Source organism: Procambarus clarkii, chromosome 34 (assembly GCF_040958095.1).
Source record: "Procambarus clarkii isolate CNS0578487 chromosome 34, FALCON_Pclarkii_2.0, whole genome shotgun sequence".
Classification (NCBI taxonomy): domain Eukaryota; kingdom Metazoa; phylum Arthropoda; class Malacostraca; order Decapoda; family Cambaridae; genus Procambarus; species Procambarus clarkii.
The window spans coordinates 4549590-4557776 of record NC_091183.1 but is presented as its reverse complement, the minus strand read 5'-3'; positions in this window follow the sequence as shown (position 1 = coordinate 4557776).

Genomic DNA, 8187 nt, shown 5'->3' with positions numbered 1-8187 from the left:
CTGAGTAAACTGTGTGAAAGGGATCGAATAATGCAATTTGAAGTGGTTCAGTAAAATTCTAGCAGTGATATTCAAATTATTGGGAAGTGTGGACTCTGATTATTTTTCGTCCATTCTGCTGTTCACCCCTGTACACTAATCACGTGGTGCCAAAAATATTTCAGCATGCAGTCAGTCATCCTTCAGCAAAATCACGCTAGTGTATATACCCGGTGTACAGTTATAAGTGCGCTCCCGAATTCATCAGTGTGGGAGCCAGGCGATTCTCGACTCTAGTGTCTCGTGGCTACACCACCTTACCCAACCCGTTCTTACACTTTCGTATAGTCAATATTGACCTATTAAATAAGTGCATATGTGACATACTAATTTATTGTGAGTATTTTAGTTTACCTTGAAAAGCCTCATAGAAAACACCAACCTTTCCTAACCTTCTTAGTATGTTACGATAAGCATCTTATTGCTTCTTAATTACAATTATTACTTAACCTATTATAGGTATATAATTATTACTTAACCTATTATAGGTATATAATTATTACTTAACCTATTATAGGTATAGGTTAAGTAATAATTGTAATTACGAAACAATAAGATGCTTAGGTATATAATTATTACTTAACCTATTATAGGTATAGGTTAAGTAATAATCGTAATTACGGAGCAATAAGATGCTTATCTTAACATACTAAAATGGTTAGGTAAGGTCGGTGTTTTCTATGAAGCTTTTCAAGGTAAACCAAAATACTCACAATAAATTAGTATGTCACATATGCACTTATTTATTAAGTCAATATTGACTGTAAGAAAGTGCGAGAACGGGTTGCCTTACCACCCCTCGCTGCCTGAGGCAGCTCTCGCCGCCTTGTGTAGCCTCACCTCACTCTGCCTCACACTTCTACTGGGAGACACCCTCCACCTCAACCCGGATACCTTACCCCAACTCACTCCGCTGTCTCTTGTCTTCAATCAACAGAAGGGGTCATAGTGAGTGTAAATGTTGGTCGAGTTTGTGTAATATACCGGTATAATCAAAATGAGTACTCAAATCATTACACACAGAAATCACAATAGCGTGATGCATCAAATGATCAAATCCACAAGGGCCGTGACGAGGGTTCGAACCTACGTCCGAGAGGATCCCAGACACTGCCTTAATTGACTGAGCTACATGGTTAAATGAATTGCAACCAGAAGTTCTATTGACCTTACTTGGACCCTGCAGCCTCTCCAAGACACAAATCAGGATTTTACACAGTTCCCCAATGCACTCGAGGTCTGTCAATACGACCACAGGATCACAAGTCCAGCGTGCTGTCCGCTCGGCCGACCGGCTCCCTCGTCCTCCCTACCATTTACCGCCCCCCCCCCCATCCCTTTGTCCTTTGTTCTTTGGGAACATCAAATGATCTGATGTTTCCATCACTGAAATATAAGAAAAAAGTTAAAAAAATGAAAACCAATGAAAAAATAAAAAATAAACTATGCTCACGAAATGAATAGTATGGTAAACATCACAAATGAATTCCAATGTAATGTCTCTCAAAATAATTAAATCAAAATTAAAATTAGTCAAAATCTATGAAAATTCAATTTATCAATGAAATCAAAAACATTGAAATGGAATCGTAACATATTTAGTACAGTTTGTTGCTCCTATGAGCAACAGACGATGCTGTTGATAATTGACTTGTCACAGGCGTAGCATCTATACTTATACTCACAAAATGAACGGTATGATGAACAATACAGCTCAATTCCAATGCAATGTCATACAAAATAATTAAATCAAAATTAAAATAAATCGAACTCTATGAAAATTCAATTTGTCATTGCATTCGGAAACATTGAAATGGAATTGTAACATATTTAGTATAGCGTGTGCTGCTCTTACGTGTAACAGATGGCGATGCTTCTTAAATAAAGAATGTTTTTACCTGTCACAGGAGTGGTATCTATAATTATACTTGCGAAATGAACGGTATGGTAAACAACACAGCTCAATCCCAACGCAATGTCACACAAAATAATTAAATCAAAATGAAAATAAATTGAAACTTATGAAAATTCACTTTATCAATATAATCGGAAACATTAAAATGTTATAGTAACATATTTAGTATAGCATGTGATGTTATTATTTGCAACAGATGGTGCTGTTTTTTAAACAAAATCATGCTTTTACCAATCACATGTGTGGCATCTATATAGTAGGTACATAAAAACACGCACGTATTCGAATGGAACATTGTGTCAAAATTTGAAAGCAATCGGTGAAGAACTTTTGGAGAATACAGCTTGTATTGCTCTTACGTCCAACAGATGACGCTGTTTAAAAAAAAAAAAACGTATTTTTTCCTGTCACAAGTGAGGCATGTATATAGTAGTAAATAAAACCATGCGCCTAGTTGAATGCAACATTGTTTCAAAATTTCAAAGCAATCAGTAAAGAGGTTTCGAAGATTTCCCTCACATGAAACAAACATGAAAAACACAGTTAAAAGAAAAACAAGATTTTTTCCTATCAAAGACGTGACATTTATATAGTATGAATATAATAACCCGCTCGGATGCGAATGGAAGGTTGTGTGAAAATTTCATTGCAATTGGTTAAGAACTTTCGGAGATTAGCGATTTTGAACAATCGAACATTTATATTATTATTTATATAGATTGTTCTTGTTAACACGAGTGTCAGTGTGTTGTGTTGTTCAGTGTTGTGGGTACGCACTGTATCAATTTTGTGTACTGATTGTGTTGGTCTACGTGATCCAGTGCTGTTGTGACTTCTCATTATTATGTTCATTATTTGTTCATTATTGTGTTCATTATTTGTGAAGTCAGTGTTTTGATTTAATGTAATTGGTTATCGTTTTGAATAATACGAAGTGATTAGCAATCGTGTTGACTAATCAGCATTTGTCAAGCGGTCTCAGTGATTGAGGGAGCCGGTCCAGCGTGCTGTCGGCCGAGCGGACAGCACGCTGGATTTGTGATCCTGTGGTCCTGGGTTCGATCCCAGGCGCCGGCGAGAAACAATGGGCAGAGTTTTCTTTCACCCTATGCCCCTGTTACCTAGCAGTAAAATAGGTACCTGCGTGTTAGTCAGCTGTCACACTTCCTGGGGGTGGAGGCCTGGTCGAGGACCGGGCCGCGGGGACACTAAAGCCCCGAAATCACCTCAAGATCGCTGAGCTTTTAACGTAATTCTTTTTGAGTTAAGTTAATCTGTCAAGTGTGGCAGGACCTTGAGCGGTTACTCAGGGATTGCTAATTACTCGGAAGCTGTTGTTTGACTTCATTGATTTGTTTTGATTGTTTGACTGTCTGTGTTGACAGAGTGCTATTAACATAGTTTACCTTGTTTTGTCTTGACTGTCCTGTAGACATACTAATGTAATTGGATTTATTAAGTAATGTAATGTAATTGATCAGACCAAGTGTCATCGGTCTGTTATTGTTTTATAAAGTAGTTAATTGTTTGACTGCCGTCTTGAGAGACGAGCCTTAACGTAATTAATTGAATGTTGCACGGAAGACTTTTCTCAGTGACAGGTCTGTCCGTTGTTATTTTATTGTGTCATTATTATTGCTTGCCGCAGTTGCGAATAGCTGTTACTTGCATCTGGAGTGGTCGCCCACTTTGTTAAATGTAGTTAATGTTAATACCGCGAGCGGCCTGAACCGGAAGCGCGTTTCTTCCGGCTTGCCTAGCTTTGGCAGCGCCACGTCGGACGTTAACGTAACGTTAAACTATTCTTGTCATGTATCGATAGTATTAAATTTTATGAATAATTTGTTATATGTTGAACTACAAGTGCCTCTGTGTTCACACCTTCTAAGCCCCTTGTACCATATACTGACTCTGCCATTGCCCTTGAAAGTGACACATCATGTTGCTTTGGGTTCCTGGACTTGAACTAATTTCATAGCCATACACACGAAATAAAAGTATTTGGTGTGAGAAGACAACGAGCTACTTTGAAAGCTTCCTTCAGTAGTTACGGAAGTTCCACGACCCAGTGGATAGGGAGTGCCAAGGATTTCCACTCCTGCAGCTGCTCTATGCTTCCCCGTGCAGTCTTAAAGTATTAAGCTGTCATTACTGCATTTGTTTTGTTGCTAGTGCAGTTCTTTCTGACTGAAGTCACTTGTATTAAGATAGTTAACTTATTCACTATAGGGAATAACCATCACATCTAGTGCCCAACATGGGGCTGACTTTCTTTTCTGACAATTATCATTGATAGTACCACGTGATGCACATCACATCTGGCCTAATTAATACTTATAACCAAATCACAATAGGGGACAATCGCACATAATGATATTTATCTTGTTCATAGTCTTTCCTTGTGTTTATCTAGGATCAACCATCCAACCTGCAGTTATCTCGTTATCACCTGTAGCAGGTGTTAGTTAAACTGGTCGAGGAGACAATAAGGCAGTTGTCGGTATAGCCATCTGTATCCATCACTGCCTTGGGTTTAAGTGTTACATACACGAAAAATATATATAGTATTTGTTATACTAAATAAGTCAAAGTAAAAAAAGGTACAATTTCACTCTGCAACCTAAGGTGAAGGTTAACTACCGACTGCGCGTTTCACGTCACCAGTAGGACACAGAGGGACAAGTCTAACCATCTCCAGTGGCTAGCCATCACTTTTGTTGTCAGTTAATCTTTAAAGGCAGCGTAGGAGCTTGTTTAATCCTTTAGCTTGCAGAAAAGTTCACCCTGAGATGTGTCAAAGTGTTCTGAGGACACTTTGACATTCTCGAGATAGTTGTCTAAGTAGTGTTCCTTTGGTTCAAGTTGACTGAGTAGTGTTCCTTAGGGTCAAGAGGATTAGTTCCTAGACGAGCTTCAGACTCGTCGTGGAACTAAGCACCTTGTACAGTTTGTAAAAGAGACAGTCCTTGTAAATTTCTAGTAATTATTTACGTAAATATAAACAGATCACAGTGAAGGAAATAGCACAAATTCTTCACAATATATATATGTATATATATATATATATATATATATATATATATATATATATATATATATATATATATATATATATATATATATATATATGCAATATATATATATATATATATATATATATATATATATATATATATATATATATATATATATATATATATATATATATATATATATATATATATATATATATATGCAACAATGATCACAAAAACACTGATCCAAGTATGCAGAATAACCACATATGAAAAATAGAAAATGCTTAACGCGTTTTCGGCTAATTCGCCTTCATCAGAGCAAAGTAGAATGAGGATAAGATTGCTGATCAGACCTTTATATCCGCCTGGGCAGATCACCTGACCACCAAAAATAAGTGGAGGAAAGGAATTATAAGAAAGAAGGTAATTGCAGAAGGCCTATTGGCCCATACAAGGCAGCTCCTATTAATATCTCCAAGTGCCATACGTGTTTAAATGATTGCTATATTGTTTTGACGTGCTATATTGAGGCTTAAATAGGGATCCAACTTGTACATACCGGGGCTCACATTAAGGCTGTTGTTACAATGTTTGATCAGGGCAGACTCGATCACGTTTCGTTCAACAAAATCCTTACTTTTAACAATACATTTTGCCCCTGTGAAGTCGATAGAATGATTACATAAACTGGAATGTAAATACAATGCACTGGATTGCTGGGCTGTACGAATAGCGTATGAATGCTGTTTTAAACGCGAGGAAAGAGTTTTACCTGTCTGGCCGATGTAAACACATGCACACTCATTACAAGGGATGGAATACACACAACCTGCTACAGACGAGGGCGAGTTCTTAATTAACATGGACTTAACTGTATTATCATTTTTGAACACTAAATTAATATTAAGGTTCTTCAGGGCTGGGGCAAGATTTACTAGACCCTCAGAATATGGTAATACCAACGAATTTTTCAGTTCTGGTTTTGACTTAGTAGTCTGTTTGTAGAAAGTCCTTTTTGCTTGACCAAACGCAAGATCCAAGATCGATTTTGGGTATTTTAACTTCTTCCCAATTTCAAATATATTTGCTATTTCTTCATCGAAAAATTCCGGACTACAAACTCTCAGTGCTCTGAGAAACATACCAGAAAAAACTGCCCGCTTGACCTGAACATGATGATTTGAATAGAAATGTACATACGAGCACACATTGGTAGGTTTCCTATACACATTGAATTTGAAACTTCTACCAATTCTATGAATCATGATGTCTAAAAAAGGCAGAACACCATTCACTTCGTTCTCAATTGTGAATTTAATTGACGGAACCAGCGAATTGATTTGATTGAGAAAATCAGTTTCGTCATGATTAACCGGCCACAGGCACAAAATATCGTCAACGTACCTGTACCAAAGCAAATTTGAGGGTAAAATCCTGGGAAGGATATTTGTTTCGAAACATTCCATGTACACATTGCTCAAAACAGGGGAGAGGGGATTACCCATCGCCATGCCAAATGTTTGTTTATAAAATGAATCATTAAAGCTGAAATAATTATCTTTAATGCACAATTTTATAAGTTCAATAATGGTGTTAGTAGGCAAAGTTAAATTATACCTTGGGAGTAGATCCCGTAAGAATGACAACAGATCATCAACAGGAACCCTAGTGAACAGAGCCGTCACATCAAAACTCACAAGTTTAAAATCATAATTTAATTTCAAACTAGACAACTTGTTAACCAAGTCCAAGTTGTTTGTTATGTGTGAGTTGGATATGGAACCTACTACTGGAGACAAGACTTGGACAAGCCATTTGGAAAGTCTATATGCCACAGATCCAACAGAACTAATAATAGGTCTTGCAGGATTATTCGGTTTGTGTGTTTTAATAAGCCCATATAGATATGGGAGAGAAGGGGAACGACTTAAAAACTTAGGAATCAACTCCTTATCTTTCTTGAGCACGGTTTTAAGAGTTTTGTTGAAATGAGCAATAACTCTTTCAATAGGGTCACTATTAACAGGTAAGTAAGTGTCTCTGTCCTCCAATAACTGGTTCATTTTTTGGACATAGTCTTCTTTGTCCATGATGACAACAGCATTGGATTTATCAGCTTTAGTGATATGTAGAGAGTTATCTTTTTTGAGGGTTTTGAACGCTCGCATAAACCTCTCTGGACAATTAGGCACAGTACCCTTAAGTAAAGAAAATGATAATACAGTTAAGTCCATGTTAATTAAGAACTCGCCCTCGTCTGTAGCAGGTTGTGTGTATTCCATCCCTTGTAATGAGTGTGCATGTGTTTACATCGGCCAGACAGGTAAAACTCTTTCCTCGCGTTTAAAACAGCATTCATACGCTATTCGTACAGCCCAGCAATCCAGTGCATTGTATTTACATTCCAGTTTATGTAATCATTCTATCGACTTCACAGGGGCAAAATGTATTGTTAAAAGTAAGGATTTTGTTGAACGAAACGTGATCGAGTCTGCCCTGATCAAACATTGTAACAACAGCCTTAATGTGAGCCCCGGTATGTACAAGTTGGATCCCTATTTAAGCCTCAATATAGCACGTCAAAACAATATAGCAATCATTTAAACACGTATGGCACTTGGAGATATTAATAGGAGCTGCCTTGTATGGGCCAATAGGCCTTCTGCAATTACCTTCTTTCTTATAATTCCTTTCCTCCACTTATTTTTGGTGGTCAGGTGATCTGCCCAGGCGGATATAAAGGTCTGATCAGCAATCTTATCCTCATTCTACTTTGCTCTGATGAAGGCGAATTAGCCGAAAACGCGTTAAGCATTTTCTATTTTTCATATGTGGTTATTCTGCATACACATATATATATATATATATATATATATATATATATATATATATATATATATATATATATATATATATATATATATATATATATATATATATATATATATATATATATATATATATATATATATATATATATATATATATATATAAATATATATATATATATATATATATATATATATATATATATATAAATATATATATATATATAATAAATGTTTTTCCCTCATGTACATAACCAGAGTCAATATTTAAAGGACTTATAAAGAGTAAAGTCTTGATAAAATACCCATCAACGTCATCAATTGTTTCATTAAATCCTTTCTTTTATTTTCACTAAATTCAAACACATTTTCAATTTCATATATAAGT